At 40.4% G+C, this 12460-nt stretch overlaps 1 protein-coding gene across 2 annotated transcripts in view; it reads left to right on the forward strand.

Annotated features, from left to right (window-relative positions):
• The window catches only part of WAPL (WAPL cohesin release factor), a 135733-nt gene that overhangs the window by 53462 nt on the left and 69811 nt on the right, over window positions 1-12460 (forward strand). The window lies entirely within an intron of this gene.

Genomic DNA, 12460 nt, shown 5'->3' on the forward strand with positions numbered 1-12460 from the left:
ACCACGCAGAGGTGATAGCTTGGGTTGTGGAAGCAGAATGGAGATGTCACCACAACACTTCTTCCTGGCAAGTTACTGCTGTTGAGCAGTACTTTTCAGTAATGTTAACTGTCCTAGTTGTACTGCTGCACTTTCTTTCATGCTTTCTTTTAGCTCCTCTGCATGGCAAAATAGCATATGGTATAGGACACTAAAAATAATAATAACAAAGGAAAATATACAGGGATAATAGTCAAGAATGTGGACCACCTTGTACTCTGGGATGTCCTGGTGTTAGGTACACAAAGATCCCTGGTATTGGGAGGTACACATGGAGCGTGTTCTGCAAGACACTGTAGGACATTGCTTAAAATAGCAGTTGGAGGGAAGGAGAACTGGCCACATTGATTCAAAGCTGATAGTGTGGGGCTCCTACCATTTCCAGAACCATCAGAACCAAATTGAGCATAGGCAGAGAAAAATGTTTTGAGCTGTCACAAGGCTGTGAGGAATGTGATCACATGCTGTGTAGGCACAAGTCATGTGCAGAGCCAGCTGTGCCAATAATCACTTAAAAATTAAATTATAAGAGCAATGGAGCCTGTGATATCTGTTTGAGACAGTATAATTCCTCAAATATATCTTAGGTCTGTGCAAATACATTGTTTGCTTAGCTGCGAGTTCTCTGAAGAATTGTGTTGCATTTTATTTCCTGCTTACGATGGATGAAAATGTGTCAGTCCTGAGTGACAAGGCTTTAATGACTCTAATTGACCTCATCTTAGACTCCCACCCACACACTCTGCCTATTGGCCCAGGAGTGCTACTTAAACTCAGGTCTGAGCCTGTGTAGCTCTGGTGACTATATTTCTATGTGATATGGCCTTTTTTTTCTTAGTGCTGCTGCTAGTAATGCTTTACAGCTTACAGCACTCTCTCTGCTGCTATTTGGGCTCATCCTACAGGTTGTCATTTATATAATCTGATGTTGTATTGTATCTTAAAGGTATGCTTTTTTTTTTCTTCCTCTGCAATGAGCCTGGTCAGAGAATGGAAAATCAAGTGCAGCTAAAGTGAATACAGGGAGCTGATGGAGGCTGAGTATGAGTGATGATAATGCTCTATTTTGGCTTCTTTAGACATGTAGTTTTCTTCCTAGTTGTTCCAGTCAGAGAGTATGTGGCTGTTTTTACTGCTTCAGAAAGCAATTATAAGGCAATTGTTTTAGTGATGATTTCTACTTTATTTGGTGTTTGATGTAGCCCTTATTGTTGAATTCCAGGAGTATAATACTGGAAAGATAATCTGTGTGGCACAGGATTATTCTGTGAGCATTTTGACTTTGTCTTATCTCACAAGTGTGTGACAAGATATAAGTTTGTTATGGTGCACCATGGGCCAAACTGCAACTCAAATGTGACCACTGGTTGTATCAGTCAAGTCCTACTGTACTTTATGAGGAAGGCCTGCCATGCCAGATGCTCTTCTCATAAAGCAGGCTACTGAGGAAAGGGAAGCAATAACATTCCCTTTTCCCCAGTGCCACATTTCTCACCACAGAATGAGCTCTTTATAGTGGGAAGCTGTAAAACACTGCAAGGAGCAAGATGTTTCCATTCTAAGAGTGTCAAGAATGGGGGTTTTCTCCCCTCTAAAACCACACAGAAGAACGGGGGGGAAAAAAAAGACAGGAAGGAAGTAGTATCTCTTCCTTGTAGCTCAGAAATTGGACATGAATTAAGAGTCATGTAAAGCCATTCAGAAAGTCCCTACCAAAAAACAGAGGCTGCCTGAGTCCTAGCTTTGTCTAGACAGCCTGCCTCTCCTTGGTTGCACAAAAAGCTATGTTATTCTGGACAGAAAAAGGAAATTATTTCTGCCTTATGGCTACTACTAAAGAGGAAGTCCGTAGTTAATTGTGTGTTTGTGGGTGTGAATTTGCTGAGGGATGATCAAGCTGGAGGTAGAACTACGTCTCTTGGTCATAGCTGCCTGGAGGGCTCTGATGCTGCAGCAGGTATAGCCTGGTCAGGTGGGAACTATGGCAGCAGAAGCTGCCTCAGCAGCATGATTGTGCAAAACAGACCAGATGTTTATGGCATGGGGAACCTATTTTTTAACAATCAGAGATTCTAATGATGATCATCATAGGTGTTGTTATAGAGAATATTTAAAGTGATTTGGTCAGCCCTGTCTGATTACCAGATACTCTAGAAAAGGCAAGGAAGGAAAAATATATCCTCTTAATGATACGTAAGAATCTGTTTTCAGTGTAGGACTAAGGTATCAATTATGCTTCTTTTCCATCAGTGTAGAGGAGGACCCTGCCATTAGGCAGGAAAATGACTTTCCTTTTTCCCCCCTTACTGATGCAGTTTTCACAGCTGCCTTCTTACAAGTTGTCTGCAGTTTGTTGTTAAATCAGTTTTGCCCAGAAGACACTAATTTTTTAAAACCATGTTCTGTATGCTTTTTATATGATGTGTAATCTATCATGGAGCCATGGACATAGAAATTAATGTTCAACCTAAATCACCATTTTTTCCAGTATGTCTAGTGTAGTAGACATATACTAGCCTAGTGTATCTCAAAGGATAGTGCTTTGCACTCAGCCTTCATGCTGTTCCCTACCTTCCTTAGAGCCTTTCTTCAACCCTTTAAAAGTCTTGGCATTTCCCTTGGGCCACAATCTGTGAATGATCTCTTCACCTGCTCTAAGAAAGCTTTAAATTTTGCTTCTGTGGTCCCTGGTGCAATACCAACAGCCCTTGGCAGAGCAGGACCTGGCTTCTCTTCTCATGCTTTCAGTCCCCAATGCTGTGTGTGAATTAAAGTGTCATACTCTGTCATGACTGTATCAGAAGGAACAGCCCTGCTCTCACAGAGAAAAAGATCATATGCAGGAAAGGTGCAGCTTCTTTCTCTGGTAGAACATTAGGTTGCCATGTTGAAGTTTTTTCCCAAGGAATATAAAAGATAATAAAATACATGTGAAGGAATGATAAGTTAGCTATTAACTTTGGCTAGGAGCTTTTTTAAGTGTTTAGGGCAACTGAAGCTAAAAGCAAGTCCCTTGTTTTAACAGGTATTTTAATCTGAATGAAGAAGCCTTTTTGTGTGTAGAAAAACTTTAGTTTCATGTCTATCTGAAATGCTCCCTAATTACTAATTACTGAGGCATTGTAAGCTATCAAGTAAATATTAAATATACATAGCTTTTTATATGAGGACAGACACTTGCAAACAGTGGAAGGGGTAATACTCTGGCACATCAAGACCTGTTTACAGAATAGCTCTTAGGTACACTTGTACAACAAGCAAAGCCATTCAAACCTACTTAATAGAAATAATTCTCACTGATATTTGGAGCTGTTATGGGTTTATGACAGGACCTACATGGACATTTTCCAAGCCACAAATTATATAACAGAAGAGGTTGGGAGCAAGCAGTGGATTTAGATATTCAAAGTCAGTATGACACAATACGCTGTTAATAAGTAATTGACTGTAAATGCAGTTCTCTACAAGAAGATTAACTGTGCTCCCTTTTGGAACATAAGTACTTGAGTGAACTCCTCTCCTGAAAGAGAAATCAAATATTTGTGGGTGTCTTCTGGAGGTGAAAAAAACCCTTTTTTGGATTAACATAGGAGTGTATTGTTATAAAAGGTATATATTTTTGTTAAGTATAAAGTGATGATTGAGTAAGTTGCAGTATCTGGTGATGAATACCTGAGGATTGTTGGCTGTTGAGACAGTGTAAGCTTGACTTGAATTACTGGCTTGTATGAAGCAAAGAAATCTGATGGTGTGTGGTGCTGTGCATTGGGCCAGTCTTTTGCTGCTAGGGATTTGCCTCTGAGAACTAACAAAGCCTTTAGTCTAGTTTATTTATTCATTCACACTTGTGCTTGCTTCCTTTTAAAGCTACTGAACCCCAGTGCCTTAGAAAAACATAAACTTTCTGCTGATTTAGCCCAAAAGCACGGTTGTATCTAGCTGGATGACAGCTAAGGACAGTGATGGAGACACAGCATGAGTGCCTTTGTGTACCATCCTTTCTCCTCTCAAACATGTCAGAGAAGCCAAGGGGGGAAATGTAGAATTAGGAAAGGAAGAGAATGAATGTGGTAAAGAGAGATGGATGTGGAATGCCAGAGGCACAGTGAGCAGATGAAGCAGACTGAATGAAGAATGGTGATGGGAAAGACTGCATGCTTTCTTTTTATGTAAGACTAATGGAGAAGTGTGTGGTTTATCAGTTTTCACTCCCTGTCTCCATGATGGCTGCAGCTATGATTGTGCAGGACTGACACTGGGTAAGGTGCTCTCTGTCCTGTCTTCTATAGCTGCTACCTGGAGAAGACAAATATGCTTGGCTGACCTGAAGTCTGCAGACCATGTCTGTAGTTGCTGTATTTGATAACTGGGGCTCTTGAACCTGTGCAACTGCAGATGGACTTTGTCATGCAATCTGAGCAGTGTCTGTGCCAGCAGTGCTCTGAAGCCTCAAGTGAGACCACCTAATATCTGAGTGACAATCCTACCCCACACCAAGTCCCTGCAGTCCCTGCTTGCTAGGTGCAGATTACATCTTTTGTAGCAAGTGACTGGCTATTACACAGCCAGGTCTGACAGAAGGAACAGTAGGTCTCCTGTTGTTGAAGTACAGCAGCTGCACAATTTCCTCAACCAGGAAAAATCGGGAGTGTGCCTTACACAGTTCTTTGCAGGACTACATCACCTTTATGGTCAAATTGTCTGAATTCTGAAAAGACAAACTATTGCACATTGAAAGGTGAGCATAGATGGATAACCATCAGGTGTTGCTCTGGACTTGCTGCTTTCACCAGTGTTTCTATCTCTGGGAGTCTCTTTGCAATATGTGAGAGCTGCAAGTTAACTAAATGTCACATTGTGTTGTGTTGTGTGATGTGCTGGCAAACTCTGCAGTGGAGTGGGACCAACCATGCCAATAGTGAAACTGTTCCCAGTGAAGTTCTATTTGCATTCCTTGTAAAGTGCTACTGCAGCCTCTGAAGGATTCAATTTCCTTTCTATTTTTGTATCATTTTCCAAGTGTGTAGTTAATATTGACTGACAGGGCCAGCTGAGAATCTTGGGATTTCCTATTACAGATAATTAAGGAAAATACTAATTCATGCACAGACAGATGCCTTGTTGTAAATTGCACTGCATGAATATCTTTGCCTTCACTGCTAATTCTGTTTCCTACTGATTACTGAATCTGACTCATTGTTTAAGGTGCTAGGGGCATGCAGCATGTTTCCAGCCAGATGTGTGAAGAAAGCTGCAGAGAAGCTTGATCCTATGTTTTCTGAAGTGTTGTTTTTATGGGCCAGTTCTCTGAATTGTTCTGTACCTAAGATATATGACAGATTGTATTTTATACTCTCTTAATGGAGCTTGGAGAAAGACCTGGGAGATGGAACTGCCTTCATCAAGGACTTTTCCAGATCACCTTATTTATTTCCAAACTGGTGTTTGGTTTTATTTTAGGCTAAATTTAAGCTTCCTGTTTTGTTCAAAAGAGAGATTGCTGTCAGGCAGCAGTAATAATAGGTGGTTCTGCAATATAGGTGAGCCAGAAGCTGAGGATGACAGCAAGGCAGGTGTAGAAAGTGGCCCCACGAATGCCACAGGACTTGTGCAGGAAGAGCAGAGAAGACCCAGTGGCAGCCACAGCCCTTGTGAGACAAGTCTGGTGCCGAGTTGTATCAGGGTCTAATGAGAAAGGTGAGTTGGGGTCCAGCAGGTATCAGCAGGGCACGTTAATTGTCAGCATAAACATGTAACCACACATTTGAACAAGTGAGTAGCTGGTAATAGAAGTACAAAGATGTTCTCTTCAACATCTTGTGGAATAGATGTGTTTCCTGGGAGACTGGCTGCTTATCTTGTCAGTAAAAAGATCTGATAGTAATCCCTGTTCTCTAGGAAGGAATGTGCTGAAGTCTCCTGAGTCATAACTTGCCAACAAGCAGAATGGTGAATGTTGTTTGTAACATGTCTAAGTACAATGAAACATGAGTGGAGAGGAAGGAGATCTGTGCTTATCTTGCACCTTCTCAAGTATCTCCTGCAGAGGGATATGAGACCAGGTTTGCTGGAGCCACACCAGTTTGCTCCCATCTGCCTATGGGTACCAGCAGCAGGGAAATTCTGGCAGTTCTGCCTTTTCCAGTCTTCTGTCTGATGAAGAGGTAGTTTGAGTGTGCAGGCTCAGGCAACAAACACCTGCAGTACAGGTGTGGCCCCCAAGAGAGTTAGCAGAGCTGCTACTTTGGTGAGGGGAAAGACTTTCCAGTTGGAAACAGACCAAACTTTGTCATCAAAGAAACACAAAAGTATGGCCTGGAGCAGATCAGAGCTTACCCTTCAGCACTTCTTGCAGATGAATTTTGAAGTTCTGTTCGTTCAATATCCAAGTTACCAATCTGAGGGCACTTTAAACAAATCAATGCTGCTAGCAGGCATGCTTAACACCAACTTCCTTGTGCTGGGAAAAAATATACAGATTAGATTCCTGGAGTTCAGCATGAAAGATGGGGAATCAGTAGAAATGAACAGGACATAAGTTGAGTATACTATGAATGTACTTGGGCTGAGGTTGCTGAGTGTCCTAAAAGACAAGATACAGCAAAGCTCAATAACTGGGTTTTGACAGACTCCATTGCAATACCTTCCTTTCTAGCTCTGTTGTGCCTCTACTTTTACCTAATTTTATAAGTTCATGTCTCAGCATAGTTAACTCTATGGTCATTGATATCCATTCAGTGAACTGCTTTATACCAAGCTGTTCTTCTAAGACTCTTAACCTCTAAATGCTGGGGCTTGCTATTAGCTAGAGACAAAACAAAGGCAATCCACACACCTCCAAATTGCTACTAATTCCCTATATTCTCTCCCTTGGAATGCTGCAAAAACTATGTCTAGCCATGCACACTTATTCTACTGATCTGAACAACCCAGTCAGCACTGAAACTTGTATTTTCTAGCCATGCACTGCAGTCATCCTAACCTACAGCATCAGTGCTACACAGAATAAGGTGTTCTGTGGGCTTTAGCTAAGGTCTTAATATTAGAGAGGTGAAGTCAAAGTATTTTAATGTATAGGTATTAGTGTGTGTGTATATAATGCCATTTTGAAAAAGGATATGACTCACTTGGCACTTACTAGCATATGGAGTTTTTCATAGAATTATAAAATAGTCCTGCTGAGAAGGGACCTCAGGAGGTCTCTCATCTAGCCTCCAGCTCAAAGCAGGGTCAGCTCAAAGGTCAGACCAGACTGTTCAGGGCTTTATCTAGGTAGGTTTGGAAACCTTCAAGGATGGGAAGTGCACAGTCTCTCTGGGCACCTTGTTTCCCTGCCTGCAGAGGTTTTTCTGTACCTGCAGCTGGAATTTCTGTCAAAATTACATTTACAATTACATTAATATTGTAAAACAAGTGTGTTGGATTGTAGTTCAGGAGTAATGTCAGATGCAGAGCTGAAAATGTACATGGGCCACAAGGGAAATGCTGCTGATGGGGACAGAGGCCAACGTCTGTCAAATCTGTTCTAGTTAGGATCCAGGGGCCCTACTGATGGTTCTTAATTGCACATGGAGCTCAATGTCTGTAACTCAGCCAGAGTAGAGGCTGCTACAGAAACAGTGCCATGCCACCAAAAGTACCCTGAAGTAAAACAAGTGTTCGTAAAAGTTACATTTGATTCAATCTTCCATACCTTGTTTTCCTGAGGAGTTTGACACATTTCCCCCCCTGCAATCTAGGCATGATTCGTGTCTCTGTCTGCTGTTCATTTCTTTGTAGAGCAGCAAAACCAGCATGAAATTGATGTGATCTTCTTTCATTGCTGCCCAAAAGGTTCTGAATAGCAACCCTGGAACAGAGTGGGCTTGTTGACTTCATTCTGCAGCTGCATGAAAAATCTGCCTCTAAGCCTGCAGCTTCAAGAAGACAGCACAGCATCTGTTCACATAAAAGATAGCTTTGAGTTTGTCTTTTTTTTAAATAATGAGAAATTTAAACTACTGGGTTTGAATAGAAACTTGGAAACAGGTTACTTGGCTTCCCTCATTTGCCAAGGAAAGCTTTCCACTTATCTTTGACAAAGGACTGGATGAATTTTCTTCAATTTAATTTAAATATTTTTGCTCCACATGTAGAGAAATTAACATCTAATTTAAGAGAAACTTCAATTCTGGTATAATAATTATATTATGTGAGTCTCTGTTTAGTCAAGGTACAAAGTCTGATTTTTATGGGATGGTTCTTTCTGTATGTATCCGTTATATGCATTTGCTCATCACTGTGATATGTTGCATCTTGTAAATAATGTGGCCTTCACAAAAGTTATGGTTAACCCAGGGTCCAAATGCAGAGTGCCAGGGAGTAACATTTGGGCATCTAATTTCTATGGGATCATGCATCATTCTGCTCTGATAAAGTTTAATGCATCATGTTTAAAAACAAAAAAAAAAAAGAATTCTTTGAGCAGATCTTGACGTGGCAACATGCTGCAATTTCTCTAATATCTTCCTATTTTAATTATGTACACAGGTTTGTAAAGCCATTATTATCAATATTGAACTATTGCTTAGCAGATTTATAGCCGGACTTCTAAAAATGTTTCTACAGCTTCTTTAGAAATTGTTGCCTTTATAGTCCAGCTTAGAAGTTTTGTTATTGAGTACTGGGGACAGCATTTAGTTGGTGAGTATTCCACTATAAAACCAAGGTACCTTGCTCCTCTCTCTCTGCCTTTCAGTAACCTACAGCAATATTCCTGCCTGTGCAAATCTGGGTGATGTGTTCTATCAGAAGCAATTTTCCAACTTAAACTTTGGTACTCAAAAAAAAAAAAGTCTGTGCATTCTTTGTTTTGAGATGCCTGGGTTGATACATTGAGAGTTGTGTGGATTTGTGGTGGTGGGTGTTGATTGCCAGATGGCCTCATCACTCCATTTTTGTTGTCCTGGGACAGTTTGCTCTGGAGACTGTCAGACTTAACCAAAAGAGACTTTTGTACAGGAAGCTTCAGTTCCTCAAAGGAAGGATATGCACGATAAAGAGGTAAAAAGCTTCATGGCTTTGTTCAGCCGTATCTGAAAGGACCTCAGTGTTGGAGATGAAACAAAGGCAATTCTAAGCCTGCCAGAGGTAGTAAGGGCAGATTTTCCTAATGCAGTGGGGATGGCTAGAGCTCCATCAGTGATGTTTATGCCAGTTGTTTGGCAAGACTGTGATTTGCAAACCTTGTATGATATTTCCCTGTCAATCGCAGAAGGAATCCCTCAGTCACAGATTGATTGTCTCAAGCAGAAATATTCATGTTTACACGCAGAGCTAGTTTACACAATGGAGCCCAGTGTAGAAAGGGAGATGAGTCTGGTGCCCAGAGCTGTGGTGCTGCTTTTCCTTGCTGTGTTGCTTCTGCTTGTCCCAGCTGGCAACTGAGGTGTCTCTGAGTGTACATCATGCATATTGCATCCATTTTCTGTGGGTAAAGCCTCGCATCATGTGAGGTTTTATTGAAATTCTGGTCCCACAACTCTCACTTAGGGAGTTTATTGGTATTTATTCTCTTACAAGTGCTGGCTGAATTGACATTTAGGAATATCTGTATGACCTGCCAGATGAACACAGCTGTGACAAACCAGTTCAGCACTACAAACAGCAAGGAGGTGTCAAAAGCAAAGCCATGAGCTTGGTCAGTTGATCTACTCATTAGATCTTCATTTTGAAATCTCTGCTAAAAGGAATGCACCTGAAAGCAAATGGAGAGGTATTGAATTATTTACTTTTTGACTATAGTTATATTAATTAAATAACTAAGAGTAAAATTGGAAATATGTCCAGTGTAGTCCAGAAAGCAAAAAATCCATTGGCCTATCTTAATCTACAGCTGCCAGTAGCAAAATCTGGGAGTTGACAATACCTTCAGGGTGATAAAAATGCAGTTTCAAATAGTTAAGAATCAGATGAAGTCAAAATCCAATTTTGAAAAATAAATACACTGTTTCATTACCTTTAACACTTGATTGTAGCGTGGTTCATAGCCTGAGCTGCCAAAAAATTATTAGCAATCCTAAGGGCAGGTACATAACTTAATGTGACTTCATTTTCAGTAAATGTTTGGTAATTTCTTTGTTTACCAGTAGGTGTCACTGGAGTCCAGCAGAGAGCTGTTACAGCTTTAAAACCTCTTTTCTGCTTAATTGAACTTTTATTTCATAGAGGAACATTCAATATTTGTACATGATGACGTACATACAATAAAAATAAGAACTATGATCAATGCTCTTTCAACTGTTTTTTCTTGCCTTAGCTACTGATAACTGTTGGCGGATAATTCAATGATTGGAGAAAGAATTCTGAGTTTTTTCCTCTGCAGCATGACTGAATCTGGTCCAAGCTGATAATGACCAAAGCCTTCTATTTTATACAAAGATGAAACCACTTAGCAATGCCTGTATAATTACCAGCCCTTGCCCAATCTTGCATTTGGTGATGAGGAGAAACTGGAAAATTAAGCCAAAAGACCTAAATACTTTTTTTCTCCCTTTTTTGGGACCTGTGTTGAAAATTAGAGTCTGGAAACTGATTGGACAGGAAGGACCTGTCAGACAAAAAACAGCTCTCTGCAAGACTGAGAAAGCATTTAAGGAACAACATTTCTTATACTTTATATTAGAAGATGCAGCACTTTGCTGATGAAGGCTTAGAATTGAGCTGAAGTAGAGCATGGAATGATTTTTTCCTTTTGAATGCACTGAAGTTCTTGTCTGCTTTGCGTTTGCTTGACAGCTGATCAGCAAAGGTATTTTGATTGAGATGAACTTTCAGTATGCTTAAATATCTACCATCTGAAAGGCACAAAAACCACTAAGTAGACACTGGCACATGCTGTTCAAGCCACTTGGTATCATCACTAAAAGATAAAAGGAATTCTGTTTCGTTTCCCCCAAGCCTTGGTATAAGGCTTATTCTTTATAAAAACCACTGGGGAGGCATTTTGATTTAGTCAAAGCATCTTAGTTTGAGCCTAAACTTTTGCATCAGTAATTACTCCAATTTCTTTCAAATGTTTACCAAAAAAACCCCCAAAAACCCCTGCCACACAATAAACATTTATCTCAGCATTTCAAGGTCACAGATTCAGCAGAGAAGTCTAGCATAAGGAGGCTGCCTGCAGGCCAGTGTATTATTAGAATAATAATGTGGTTTTGGACAGTAAATGCACTGCCTGCTCTGTTGCCCTTACATGTGGCTGATCCAGTAATGAGTCATTTCCGTGACACGTCTAAAGAACCAGGCAATGCACAGATGTTTTCAGCCTTGTGTTATTATCATTAGCTCCTTTTTGAGTGTACTCTGCCACCACTCATTAACAGGCCCTCTGCTCCGTGCTGTGATCTTTGCTGTGGTGTCATTTCATGGGACATGGCTGCATTGTATGCAGGGAACCCTGAGTGTGAACAGGTTTGCAAAACTGGCACAGTGTAAGGCCCTGGACGTACCAGGGTCTTGTGCAACAGATATTGCAGCTTTCTTTGTGGTGCTGCATTTTAGTCTGAGTAAAGGTGAAAGTAATTTGTTTGGGGCTCTATTCTGGCAGGAAGATAATGAAGTCACTAAATGATATTTTGTTGCCTCTTAAATTCCCATGAGGAAATCTTAATTTGATTTTTTTTTTCAAGTTTCATTTTATCAGCTTAATTTGCTAGCTAGTACATGAATTCTGTCATGACGTTCAGGGACATGTCCACTCAGATCTCATTAGTTACATCAGTTTTAATTCTCTGTGGATTTTCTTCTCCAGTTGTAGTTGAGTTGCCATCCTTTGTAGCATTGCTCACAATGCTCAATGGCCACACATCCTGGTTCCACTGCACCAACAAATTTGTTAATCTGATATTAATCTGGGCTTTAATGGTTTGCAACTACTATAGAAGTGCTTAGTTACTGGCCTCTTTCTAAAAAGTAGAAGCAAATACTTGGGAAATACAAAGGTGAAAACAAAACTCTTGTAAATTAAAACCCAAAAAATAATGTTACAGGTTACAGCATCTGTACGTAACAGCTGCATGCAAATCCAATAATCACCACTAAGAGGACAAAGGAAGATAAAGTGTTGGTCACATACCTGCCCTTTTTAAAGATAAAGGAAGTAAAGCAGTAAAATAAGCAACAGAAATGGCTTCTCCCCTATTGCTGGAAGAGGAATAGAATAGGACAATGACAGTTGCACCAATGAGCTTTTTGTAAGAACCAATTTCTTTCCTCAACAAGCATTATGTGCACACAGTTTGGTAGGTTTCCTTAAGGGCTGCTGCTGTAAAGACAGACAGAAATTCATTCAATAATAATGTGAAACAGAGAGATCTTGAAAGGAAGCCAAAAAAATTGGCTTCCTTTGGAAGCCAAAAATTGGAAGAAGGAAAGATTGGTA

This window comes from Passer montanus, unplaced genomic scaffold (assembly GCF_014805655.1).
Source record: "Passer montanus isolate IOZ18808 unplaced genomic scaffold, ASM1480565v1 scaffold42, whole genome shotgun sequence".
NCBI classification, from domain to species: Eukaryota; Metazoa; Chordata; class Aves; order Passeriformes; family Passeridae; genus Passer; species Passer montanus.